Source organism: Leptodactylus fuscus, chromosome 5 (assembly GCF_031893055.1).
Source record: "Leptodactylus fuscus isolate aLepFus1 chromosome 5, aLepFus1.hap2, whole genome shotgun sequence".
NCBI lineage: Eukaryota > Metazoa > Chordata > Amphibia > Anura > Leptodactylidae > Leptodactylus > Leptodactylus fuscus.
This window is the reverse complement of record NC_134269.1, coordinates 28,936,953-28,949,908: the sequence shown is the minus strand read 5'-3', so window position 1 is coordinate 28,949,908 and position 12,956 is coordinate 28,936,953.

Below are 12,956 nucleotides of genomic sequence, written 5' to 3'. Positions count from 1 at the left end.
GAGGAAAAGCTTTCCAGTCGTTATAGGTGTTCTCTGCCTTGCGGCCATTCAAACTATATTTGCCAGCGAAGGTGAAAATTTAGCACCCATGGGTGCGCCGCAAGTTTGCAGATAATACTTGCGATTAAATAAAAAATAGTTGTGGCTTCGCAGGTATTCAATGACCAAAATAATATATTGGAATTGATCCGGTGGTAAACTAGAGTATTTGGCCAAATGATGTGCAACGGCCCGAATGGCTACCTCGTGTAGTATCGATGAATATAGTGACACGATGTCACACGATAGCCAGGTGTGCCCCGTCCTCCACTCAAATGAGTCCAAAATTTTCAAGACCCCCTTTGTATCTTTCAGATATCCAGGATTTCTAACTACTAGGGGTTGTAAAATTTGATCAACCCACTGACAAATTCTCTCGTTGAGAGAGTCTATGCCAGAAATTATAGGCCTGAGTGGAGGAGGGAGCACACCCTTATGGACCTTTGGGAGTCTATGAAAAAGAATGTGATCTACGTACGCATCGTGCACGCTGGGCAGCATTCAGGGTGTGTCTTCTTCATCCACGCCTCCTCTTCCTCCAATGTCCTAGGGTCCCGTCCTCCTCCGGCGCTCGCGAACGGACATTGATAAAAAGAAATGGCCTGGGAGCATGCGCAGTAGCATGCGGCTTCTACTACGGCTACTGCGCATGCGTCCAGGCCTTTATTTTTTTTATCAATGTCCGTTCGCAAGCGCCGGAGGAGGACGGGACCCGAGGACATCGGAGGAAGAGGAGGCGTGGATGAAGAAGAAGACACACCCTGAATGCCCGCCCAGCGTGCACGATGCGTAAGTAGTTCACATTCTTTTTTAGGGTATTATTTTAAAACGGGGGGGTGGGGGGGTAGTTTAATATAACATTTACGGTGCCTGAATAGCCTTTTTAAAGGCTATTCACGGATATGTGGGGCTCAATCAGCATGATTATGCTGATAGAGCCCCTTTAAAAATCCTTTTCTGTGGCTAACACGTCGGAATAGCCTTTAGAAAGGCTATTCGTCTCTTACCTTTAGATGGGATCTCCGCCGCGCCGTTCCTTAGTAATACCGGTTTTTACCCCTTTATGTAAATTAGTTCTCTGGCAGTGATGGGGGTGGGTCCCAGCGCTGAAAATGCGATGAGGGTGTCCCCACCGCTGCCTGAGAACAGGATCCTGCGCCGCCTCTGTCTTCTGCTGGATCCTCCCCTTCTTTCTTCGGCGGCTTCACCTCTGTCAGCTCTGACACTAGTAGAGCCGACTGCGCATGCGCGGCCATAGTTCCGAGGCCGCAATTGCGTGCATGCGCAGTCGGCTCTACTAGTGTTTCAGCGGCAGAACCAAATGCGAAGGCGTCAGAAGAAAGATGAAGAAAGAAGGGGAGGATCCAGCAGAAGATAGAGGCGGCGTAGGATCCTGTTGTCGGGCAGCGGTGGGGACGCCCTCATCACATTTTCAGCGCTGGGACCCGCCCCCATCGCTGCCAGAGAACTATTTTACATACCGGTAAAAACTGGTATTACTAAGGAACAGCGCGGCGGAGATCCCATCTAAAGGTAAGAGACGAATAGCCTTTCTAAAGGCTATTCCGACGTGTTAGCCACAGAAAAAAAAGATTTTTAATGGTAGAATCCCTTTAAATTCACACATCACATGGAACCCAAGAGCATTAATTTCCTTGACATTACATTGACAGGAGTTGAATGTGAGGGCACTGTTTCGGTTTGTGCATATCGGAAGAAATTGCCAGGAAACACCTTAATACATGCGCACAGTTCCCATCCGAAACGCATGACTAAATCTTTACCAATTGGTGAATTTACACCTGTAAAAAGAGCTTGCACAAATAATGACACCTATGAGACCCAGGCTAATGAGATTAGCAATAGGTTGAGACAACATGGTGGATGATACATAGGGGAAGGAACATTGTTTCCAACACAGATAGGATGACTTTATTGTATAAGGAGAAACAATAGAAAATCAAAAACACGGATGTTTATTTTACAACCAAATACAGTAACAACTACAATGAGGTTGTGAACATCATTTGCAAGAACGTACCTATATTGGGTCAGGATTTGAAATTTTACATTCCATTATTTCGAAGGGCTGCAATTTTGTAGCCAAACGTGGGCAAACACTTGGCAATTGCTTGTCACCCAGTATGTATACTGATAGAACAGTTCAGAAAACAGACACCTATGCGACTTTTTCAAGTGCGGTTTAGCAAATTGTCAAGTTTGCCAAATAGCGTTAATCTTTTACTAATGTATCTAAAACTCATATATATGACATCAAAGGGTTCACCAATTGTACAACAGAAAATGTGATCTATATGATCACGTGATATTTGTGATTTAAGTTATGTGGGATCACATCTAGACCTGTGAAGGTTAGAATATCAGAACATCTTCAAAGTGTACGCAATCCCAATTCTGTAAAAACATCGGGAGCTTCAAAGCACTTCCTTGTGGAACATAAGGGAGATTTATCCTCTTTTAGTTTCAAAGTTATTGAAAAAGTGTTTAAACCTGCTAGAGGGGGCAATTGGGGTCATAAATTAAAGGTAAGAGGCGTTTCGGATTCTAAAACTTAAAGGGGTTGTCCCATAACAAGGATCCTATCTATACTGCTAGTTTATGTGGATATAAGACTTTTCCTAAATACATTGCTTTATCAAAACTGCTTTGATTGGCCGCTATCTTAATTTATTCACTTCATTGTTGACACTGGCCCTTGGGATTATCTGCTCATTTGTCAAGTGCCATACCTGCCTGCTCTCAGGGGGGGAGGGAGGGGCTGACAAGCAACGGATTTCCTCATATAGGGCAGGGGGAGGTCAGAGCTCTCTGGAGTTACTGTGCTGTCTATCTTCAGCTCTTCCACTTATCAGCTGGTTTAATTGAATTTGGCTGATAAGGGCTGAGATAAGGAGTCGTTACCTCTGTATGTAATGCAAGCTGACTCAAATTCAGCTCTGCTACATCAGCTTCATACTGTGGATCATAGCAGATAGCAGAGCAAGAGTTATGGGAATACCCCTTTAACGCCCGACATCCATCAGGTCTCAATCGCAGAAATGACTTAGCATCTATCTATTAATTAACTGTCATACACATTATCACATCTAAATCATATATGCAAATACATTAATAATGCATTTATGTTCCTTTTACATGATGGCCCTCAGTGGTGTAAATTGTTATTGAGTGTGAAATAGTTTTGTCTTTTTTACTATGAGAAGGATCGGGCATGTAGATATAATCTCTCATATGAATTCTTTAACGACCAGGGTAAGCATGCGCAATATAATACAGTACAATGAGTCAAAGTGAGGCATTTTTGTTAAGGGCAAATAGACAATACATATGATCTTAAAAGGAACTTGCCTTTTTTAGGTGCGCAGGTGCAGTAATTGTAGGTTCATCACTGTCGGCCATCTTTGAGAGGGGTAGATACGTGCACTCTCGAATGAAACAATTGGGTATTCTAGTCTTTACTATTTATAGATATATTCAAGGTATGTACATCTGCGATATTTGCAATATATGTAATGTTTGTCCTAGAGGCAGGTTCACACTTTTGTTTCTTCATTTTCTAGTAGCTGTCTGGTATATTGGTTAATGTATATTTATGTATTTATTTCATTTTTACATTTTTGATATAATGCACATATAATACATCAACTCAATTCTACAGGGTAACTGTTGTTTTAAAAAAAAAACGTGTTTTTTAATGAAGTTTGAAGTACGGTATATATAGTTGGTGTAGGTAGATTCAAGGGTTAATGGGTTTTTATTCTGGTTGTTTTCTGGGCACAACAGATGTTTGCAATTCTGCTAAAGCGTATTTATAGTCACTCATATGGGAACAGAATCAGACTACGACTAAGAGGATCTATTATCCTCGAAACGCGTCGGCTGGATGCTTTTCCCAGTATGATGGAGTCATAGCTATAGAAGAAGTGCATGGATTTTTGGATTTTAAATCAGCATAAATAAAGGCTAAGTTTTAAGGAATCTGAAGCGGTGCTGGATTTTTCGTTGTTGTATTCACGCATATGTGGGTCTCTTTCAGCATAATTTTGCTGATAGAGCCCCTTTAAGGCCCCCATTGACCTGACAGTGGCCTCAACCACTAAAGTATGTCATTGTGCACATCTTATAAAACTCCTGTGTATATAAAATAAAAAAGGGCAGACCTAGGTACAGGGACACGGGTATAGAGTATACACCGGTAGTAGCTGCTACAGGACCGGGGCCCCTAAGGGGCCCCAAGCTATTCTAACTGGTAGGTAAGGGCCACATTACAGATACTGGCCCCTGGAGCTTCATGTTACACCCCTGCCTAGGTCGTCTGATTCAGCTGCCATGTTACTGCCTTCCATCTAACAGTAGAAGAGGGAGAAAAGTAAGGGCTAGTTCACACATAGTTTTTTGGGTCAAAAAACTGCCTCCCAATGAATTCAGTAAGAGCTGGCCATTGCCTTTTTCTGCGAGCAGTCTTGCGGAGAGAAGAAGCGACCTGCCCTAGCATGAGTGCAGCCTTTGTATAGTTGGCCCCAGGCAGCAGAGAGGTCGGTTCACTCCTCATTATTACCGCTCAGTCTCTGATACATGTATGGGATATAGAGCTTGTACAGATTCCACTCATGTGAACAGACTCCTACACTTTTCCCTCCTTGTAGGATGTTCATGGTGAAAAATGCCCTTGAAGCGATTGTGAAACAGGAAAAGATATAAATAGCAAACTAAGATATAATAAAACTCAGACGTTTCATGAATTTCACATTTTTATTTCAAGATGATTGGAGAACATGAAGGAAGACTGAAGACGCTCCATCACCTCTGGGTCCGGGGTTTGGGCTCCTTCTTTATTGGCCATGTTACCCCCCACCTGTGGCTCTCTGGCTGCTCCAGAACTACAACTCCCAGCATGCTGTGTAACAGCAGGAGAGCCGCAGTAATGTAGACTGATCTCTATCCTGAAATTGTGCCTTCTTACAACCACCACTAGGGGGAGCGCAGATACATTTCTACAGTCCGTGCTCACTAAGCGCCCCCTAGTGTTACTTCTTATATTAGCACTGCTGGGTGTATTTCCCGGGCCCCTGCCCCAGTTCTCGGCCTCGTACACACAGTGAGGCCTCCATCATCCTCCTTCCCGCTCTCCCCTCACTTTCCACTTTCAGTCACCGCCACCATTTTCCCTTCCTCACCTGTGACAGGATCTCACCGCCCCCGCGGACCAATGAGGTGATTGTCCTGGCTGAGTGACGGCCTCACCGGCCAATCAGGGGACAAAGAAGGCGCATCACGTGACCAAAGTGGTCAGGCGCTTGGTAGATGTGACGCTGAAGGCGCCTGCGGTGATCGGTGAGGTAAATGTTTCCTATGTCCGGATTATTACGTCATTACTGGTGATGTCACTGCCATGGCCAGCCTGAGGTGGTGCATACACCTGTATAATGTCACTGTGTACAGACACTGCGGTATAAAGTGTTAGCATAAGGTGTAATTCACACTCTGCGTTGCACAGGCGTCTCCACTTGTGTCTGTGTTGTAAACAAACTGTATGACGTCATATGTCTGTCACTGCTGTGACGTCTGCCTTTGTAGGGTCTGTCAGGTCATCTTGTGTTATGACGTCATTGTGCTGCTTTCTATGTAATAACATTGAGGTGGGGGAGGGGATGCAGGCTGGTATGTGGGGGCGGTGTACCCCAGTATAGGCCATAGTGTGTGCATGTGGTGGTAATATACTGCAGCAGTACTACAGTATATAGCATGTCCAATATGTATACTGCATGTATGTATATTGTCTAGTGCAGTGGTTCTCATCCTTTCTAATGGCGTGACCCCGCAATACAGTTCCTCATGTTGCGGTGACCCCATTCAGTTTGGAACACGCGTCCATAACGGTGTGTGTTCCAGCAGAATAGCGCTGCTGCAGACTGTTGCGCGGCTTCTCAGTGGCTAAAGCCATCAGAAATATGTATATGTAAATATGTATGTATTCATTTTTCATGTGCTCCCACACAGTATAATCCTCCTACAGTCACCGTACATTATATGTCTCCCCGCCATCTCTCCCCTAGTTTCATGTCCCCCCATCTCTGCCTCCAGTGTCAAGCCGTACCCCCCCTTCATCTGCCCACAGTTTCATGTCCTTCATCTCTTCCTCCAGTTTCATGTCCCCATCTGTTCCTCAGTTTCATGTTCCCCCATCTCTGCCCAGAGTTTCATGTCCCTCCATCTCTGCCCCCAGTGTCATGCCATCCCCCCCTTCATCTGCCCAGTTTCATGTCCCTCCATCTCTGCCCCCAGTGTCATGCCGTCACCCCCCTTCATTATGTTCCACCTTAATGTTTAAAACAAAAAAAAAAAACACTTATACTCACCTTCCAACGCTCCCCCGCCGCCTGCTCAGTCTCACTCACTCATATAGTTGTAGCCATGATGTGACGTCATCACATCGCGGCTAGACATACAGAAGCCGCAGCACAGTGGTAAAGCAGGAGCTGGCTGTGACAGCTCCTGCTTTAATCGCCTGTGTGTTCAACTCATCAGCGTCCTCCGGGCGCCGATCAGTTGAAACCAGGACATACCTCCCCCAGACCGAGACCTGCCGGGGTCGCAACCCACAGGTTGAGAACTGCTGGTCTAGTGTATATATACTACATGTACTTACAGGTATATCCCAGCATCTAAATTTTAACTGGAAAAGTCGGGGGTCGTCTTATATGCCGGAAAATACGGGGTGTGTGTGTGTGTGTAATATATATATATATATATATATATATATATATATATATATATATATATATATATACACCCCGATATCCCTAGAATACATATAAAACAAAACATTACTGTTGAAACACATTTGGTATCCCTGTGTCCGAAAACCCCCGGTTCTATTTACATTGGTGAAATATTATATTATTTTGTTATTAAATATTTTACAAATTTTTTTGCTTCAAAATTTTTTCCCCTATTTTCCTCCTCTATAACCTTAGTGCGTCTTATAGTCTGAAAAATACGGTAAATAAAATAATTTAAAAAGACCAAAACATAATACGCCAATAAAACGCCACTATTAAAGGTTATAGCCCCACCCCCTGCGGCACCATATAAAATAAAAATCACCGTAACGGAGAGGAAAAACTATTTTATAAAGTTTTTCAGTAGCACTTTGTGTTATCAAATTAAAAAAAAAAATGAAAGAAAAGTGAAAACCAGACACGATTTCCCTCATATTTTGTTTGTATTTTCCTGGATATAAAAATAATTAAAACACATTCAAAAAATAATTAAAACAATATAAAAATAAAGCCCTACGTGTCTCCGAAAAAAAGATGCAAAAATGAGTTGAATGAGACATACAAAATAAATCTAAAATGTGTCTGGTCCTGGAGCACAAATTGGCCCGGTACTGAAGTGGTTAAATATCTAAGAAGCAAATTGCTCCCCCCCAATCTGTGCTATGAGGGGGAGCTGTAGGTGGGCACCTGCTGTCACCTGTCCTGTTCTCGGCCCATTATCAGAAATCTATACAGATCTGTGAAATTATTCATGTAATGGATTAGAAAAGTTGGACTTTTAGGGTTTATTCACACAGCGGAATTTGTAGAAGATAAAAGTTTTTCTTCAGGAATATCCCTTTCACTGCCAAGCTCGTAGCTCTACGTCCTCCCAGGTGGCACCACAGTAGCGGAGGACGTAGCTACTACGTTCTCATTACTAATGCCCATATCTCTGGACTGCATCAACTGCAGATCTCAATTCCTGACAGCGTTTCAACAGTGAATTGCTCCAAAACTGTAAGTTTAATCATCTAGTTCTTGGTATCATTTTAAAGATGAGCTTCTCCTCTTTAAAATGCATTTTAAACCATCAAGATATGTTGATGCAGTCCAAAGATATAGAGCTCTAAATTGTCCTGTCCCCCCCCCCCCTCCTGTCTAAGCAAGCAATCTGCGAACTGGAACAGGAAAGGGTGAGGGGCACGAGCAGCCCAGCAGGATGCACAGAGACAGAGAAACAATCTGACTCTGTATATAACTTATATGTGACACCAGGAGTGGAGTGGCAGGGACTGTCCTTATTAACCCTTCTCCTTCCAATCAGAGCGTATACTATACATTTGTCTCTGATTGTCACATACAGGTATAATGTAATTTCCCCCTGAGCTTTTCTAGTGGGGTATTCTTATGTTATACCTCCTGAACATAACCAGGAAGTTTATTGGCGCTGTGACCCAGACGTTTACCATTGTCCAGGTCACAAGCCAAAAAAAAAAAAGTCGCACCAAACACTTACACAACATATACATAAAGTCATGAATAAAGTTTACATTTCACCCAATCCCTGTCCTGTCTATACCTGAGCTTTCTACAGTAAAATACGTCTCTAGTGATGTCCGTTACACGCTAAGATAATAGTAATAACGATTATCACTAGAGATGACGTATAGATTGCTAAAATTTTTATAGGGGGATGGAAAATAACATTTTATGTAAAGTCCTATTTAATCTGCATGCACAAAATGGGATGGCGCATTTCTGCGATTTTGGTGATTCTTGAACACCCGCCCCTGTAAATATATACCGTATTTTTCGGACTATAAGACGCACCTAGGTTTTAGAGGAGGAAAATAGGGAAAAAAAAATTTGAAGCAAAAACTGGTAAAATATTTAATATATGGGAGTTGTAGTTTTGCAACAGCTGCAAGGCCACATTGACAGGTGACCCTGCAGCTGTACGGGGACGCATAGAGTGTTTTTTTTTTGCGGGGCCAGCTGTACTTTTTAGTTATACCATTTTGGGGGATATCTATTGCTTAGATCACCTTGTATTGAAAAAAAAAACAGGAGGTGATTTAGAACTTTTATTTATTTCATATTTTTAAAGCTTTTTTTTTAACCTGCGGTCACTTGATCGCAAGTCCCATAGACGGCAATACAACTGTATTGCCGTCTATGGGACATTCTGTCTATTAGTATTACGGCTGGTCATAGACCCAGCCGCAATACTAATATATAGCAGTGACAGGCCCGGGAGCCTCATTAGGCTCCCGGCTGTCACCCGAACAGGTCGGCTCCTGCGATATCGCCGCGCAGGAGCCGGCCTTCATCTTTACAGGTACGGGTCCGGTGGGGACCGGCCCCGGGGGAGAAGGGGCCACGGATACTGACCCGGCATCCGCTGTACTAGAGAGGCGGATGCTGGGGAGGGATAGACGCCGGGGCCTGAGACATCGCTGCCCTGCCCTGCATGAAGCCAGCGGCGGGGGACGGAGGAGCGGAATAGCATCACTCCTCCCGCTGCTGGCTTCATGCAGGGCAGAGGAGCGCAGCGATGTCTCAGGCCCCGGCGTCTATCACTTGCCGGCTTCCGCCTCTCTATTACAGCGGATGCCAGGCGCCACCTTCAGACTATAAGACGCACCCTTCTTTTCCCCAAAAATTTTGGGGAAAAAAAGTGCATCTTATAGTCCGAAAAATACGGTACATAGGTATGGGGGAGGGTTTAGATGATTTTTTAATGTTGCCATTTAGGTTTGATTTATCCGTCTCAAAACTGTGAAAATTACTCTGGCTACTGGAGGTGCAAAATTTCCAAAGACCCTTGGCAGTGAAAGGGTTAAAGAAGCAGAATTTTTTTCCACTTTACCAAATCGCTGCAGAATCTTCTGTGGAATTCGCCATTGAGTTTGTAAACTTTATATCAGATGGAGGAATTTTTCTTCTAATATTTATTTCAGGGGGAGTTTTCAATGGGTAAAAAAATAAATCAGTATCTGCCTGCTAGTGAAATACATGGAGGAGGTTTCATGGGGAATTTGGAGCTAATTTTGAAGGAAAATGAGTCCACTCCAAATACCTTTATGTGAACATACCCTTAAAGGGGATGTCTTGTAATGACAACTTCTTCTCATGTGCCCTATTATGATATAGGAATGTCCTAGACACCGGTCCCTGTGTGTGACCCCCTCTGTGAGCTGCTCCATAATAGGAGAACCTGATCTGGTGACCTCAGGATGTCCATGGACAGTCTAATACATGCCTAGTTAAAGGGTCTCTATCAGCAAAATCATGCTGTATGAGCCCCACATATGCGTGAATAGCCTTTAAAATGGCTATTCAGGCACCGGTAAAGTTATATTAAACTCCCCCCCCCCCCCTCCCCCCCCGTTTTAAAATAAAACCCTAAAACAGATTATGTTCAACTTACCGAACGTGCATGGGGGGCGGGCATTCAGGGTCCGACGTCATCTTCAGCCACGCCTCCTCTTCCAGCGATGTCCTCGGGTCCCGTCTAACTAGCGAACTAACATTGATAAAAAATGGCGCGGGCGCATGCGCAGTGGCAGAAACTGCATGACAGGACCTGAACCTTTAAGAAGACTTATTCACTAATATGGAGAGAAATCACAAATAATACAGAATTATGGCACAATGATAGGATTTTATTCTATCGAGTTCTGCAAATATCAGATAAGCAATGACGTTCAGTGATCACTAGTAGATCAGTGTCTGCGGCGTCCAGAGGATTTTCTGAGGATTGATCTTCTGGATCTGTCACTACATCATATTGTTGTCATACAGGAGGTGCCCGGTGCCAGTCTACATCTCCTGGTGGAATGGTTCCTGGGTACATTGGGCAGATGTCTGGTCCTGTTATGGAGCTGTATACTTCATTAGGTGAGGTGGAGATGTTGGAGGATTGGTGGTGGGGACATCTGGAAGGAGGCCGGTGAGAGGAGCAGCTTGTTGGGGTAGATCTCCATCTATCATCATATGACTAGATAGATAGATAGGGGATGGGTGGGGAGGTAAAGAGGGGGATATAAGAGAGAGGGATATTGGGGAGAAAGAGAGGGGCGAGGTGAGTGGGGAGAGAAACCTGGTGGTCAGAAGAAGGAGAGGATCCTGTTCTCTCCATTGCGGAACGCCATCTCTATGGGGGCTCGATGGTCCAGGAGAGGATGGGGGGTGATGTAAACGGCCCCTAAACCTTCCAGCCGGGCTTTGTACAATATGGCCGCTCTGCATAGTGGGCAGGTGTTGCTCTCCTGTGTCCACCTGGAGATGCACAAATAGTGGAAGTGATGGGAGCACCTTAGATGGGATATGTGCTCCCCTTGTCCATACGCCATCAGGCAGATGCTGCAGGCCGGTGGCTCCTCATTGGCTGGTGACTGGCTCCTGCGCTCTGATGTTATTGGCGAGCGGCTCCTGTAGATAGTAAATAATGTAACAATGCTGCTGCACACAATGAATTTGCTAAGGGTATGGTAAGATTATTTACATAAACTATACAATTGTTGTGCCATGGACATGTAGCAATAAGCAAAAAGGAAAACAATAGATCAAATTAGCGGGTTTTTTTTTACATTATTTGCTGTTGGATCAAAGGATCCTTTCTGCTAGCACCACGCTATATATTACCCCTGAGTGTGCGGCACCATTGCTTTCTATATACCTGTAGATGGTAAGAGGTATCCATCTCCTTGGGCCCTCATATATAGGAGACCTCCTACGATGGGCCGTCCGACTCCGTGTCCGGTGGGCGATGGGTGAGTCATCCTGAGCCGGGTCAGTTGGCTCCATGGGATGCTGCAGGAGTTGGTCCGGGACACGTCTGTTGGGACGTCTATGTCCATGCGGCCTTGGCATGGTGTTGTTAGTGGCCACAAATGTGGACTTATGGACAAGTGTCACAAAACAGACAAACGAAAGACAGACACACAAAAAAACAGACAAACAAACAACAGATAACCAAAAAACGCAAAGTTTTGGGTTAGGTTCTGCCACAGAGACGCTATGAGTTTCGCTTCTCCTCAGCAACTGGCGGCCAACACAGAATCGGAACATTAGATCCCTGATCCGTTGCGACATCATACTGTAGTCATGGCTACCATCACCTGCTGCCCATACATTGTGACATCATCAGGCTGTATGTGATCACTGACTACTTACCTTACAAGAACATGGCGGAGCTCACAGGGGTCATTCTGGTCTATTACCTGGCCCTGTATATCCTGCACTGTGTTACTAGATGGGAATACTGTCCTGTACATTACTGGCCGCCATCTTTATTACCACATCATCTTCTCTGGTCACAACTGTCAGAATCACCGCTAATGTTTTCTTATTGTGACAGTAACTGTATTTTAACCCCTTAATGACGCAGCCCAAAACATTGATCAATATTTTGGTATTGATAAAAACAAATTTGGAAATTTGCATATTTTGAAATCTTTTCCTTCTCAGCCAGTCGTACTACACACATCCATGAATAACTATTATCTCCCATCTCTCTGCTTTATATCCGCCTCATCTTTTAATCGTCCTCTCATTTATTTTGCACGTTAGGACACTTACAAGTATAACAGCGATTTTCCAGATTTACAAGAAAATTTCCCAAACTAATTTCTTAGGGACGACTTCAGTTCTGAATGGGATTATAAAGGCCTATATATTACAAACTCCCCCATGTATCACCCCATTTTTAAATCTGCACCCCTCAAATAATGCAAAACTGCTTTTCATGGGAGATAAAACAATATGGAGGTGATATTTTATTTATTTTTTCAATAATACATTCATTTAGCCCGAAAATGAACAGATTCACAAAGGGTTAAAGGAGAAAATCCATCTCACAGTTTGTTGCACAGAATTGCCCCATATGTGGTGTAATCTGCTGTATGGGGACATGGCGGGGCTCAGAGTGGGATGAGCGATATTTGGCTTCTGGAAGGCGGATGTTGCTGGAATAGTTTTTATGTCGCATTTACAGAGCCCCTAACGTACCAATACAATGGGAACCCCCAAACAGTGACCCCATTTTAGAAACTACACCCCTCAAGTCATTTCTCAAGGGATATTATTATTATTTTGAGCTCAAGACCGTTTGCCAAAAATTAATGTACA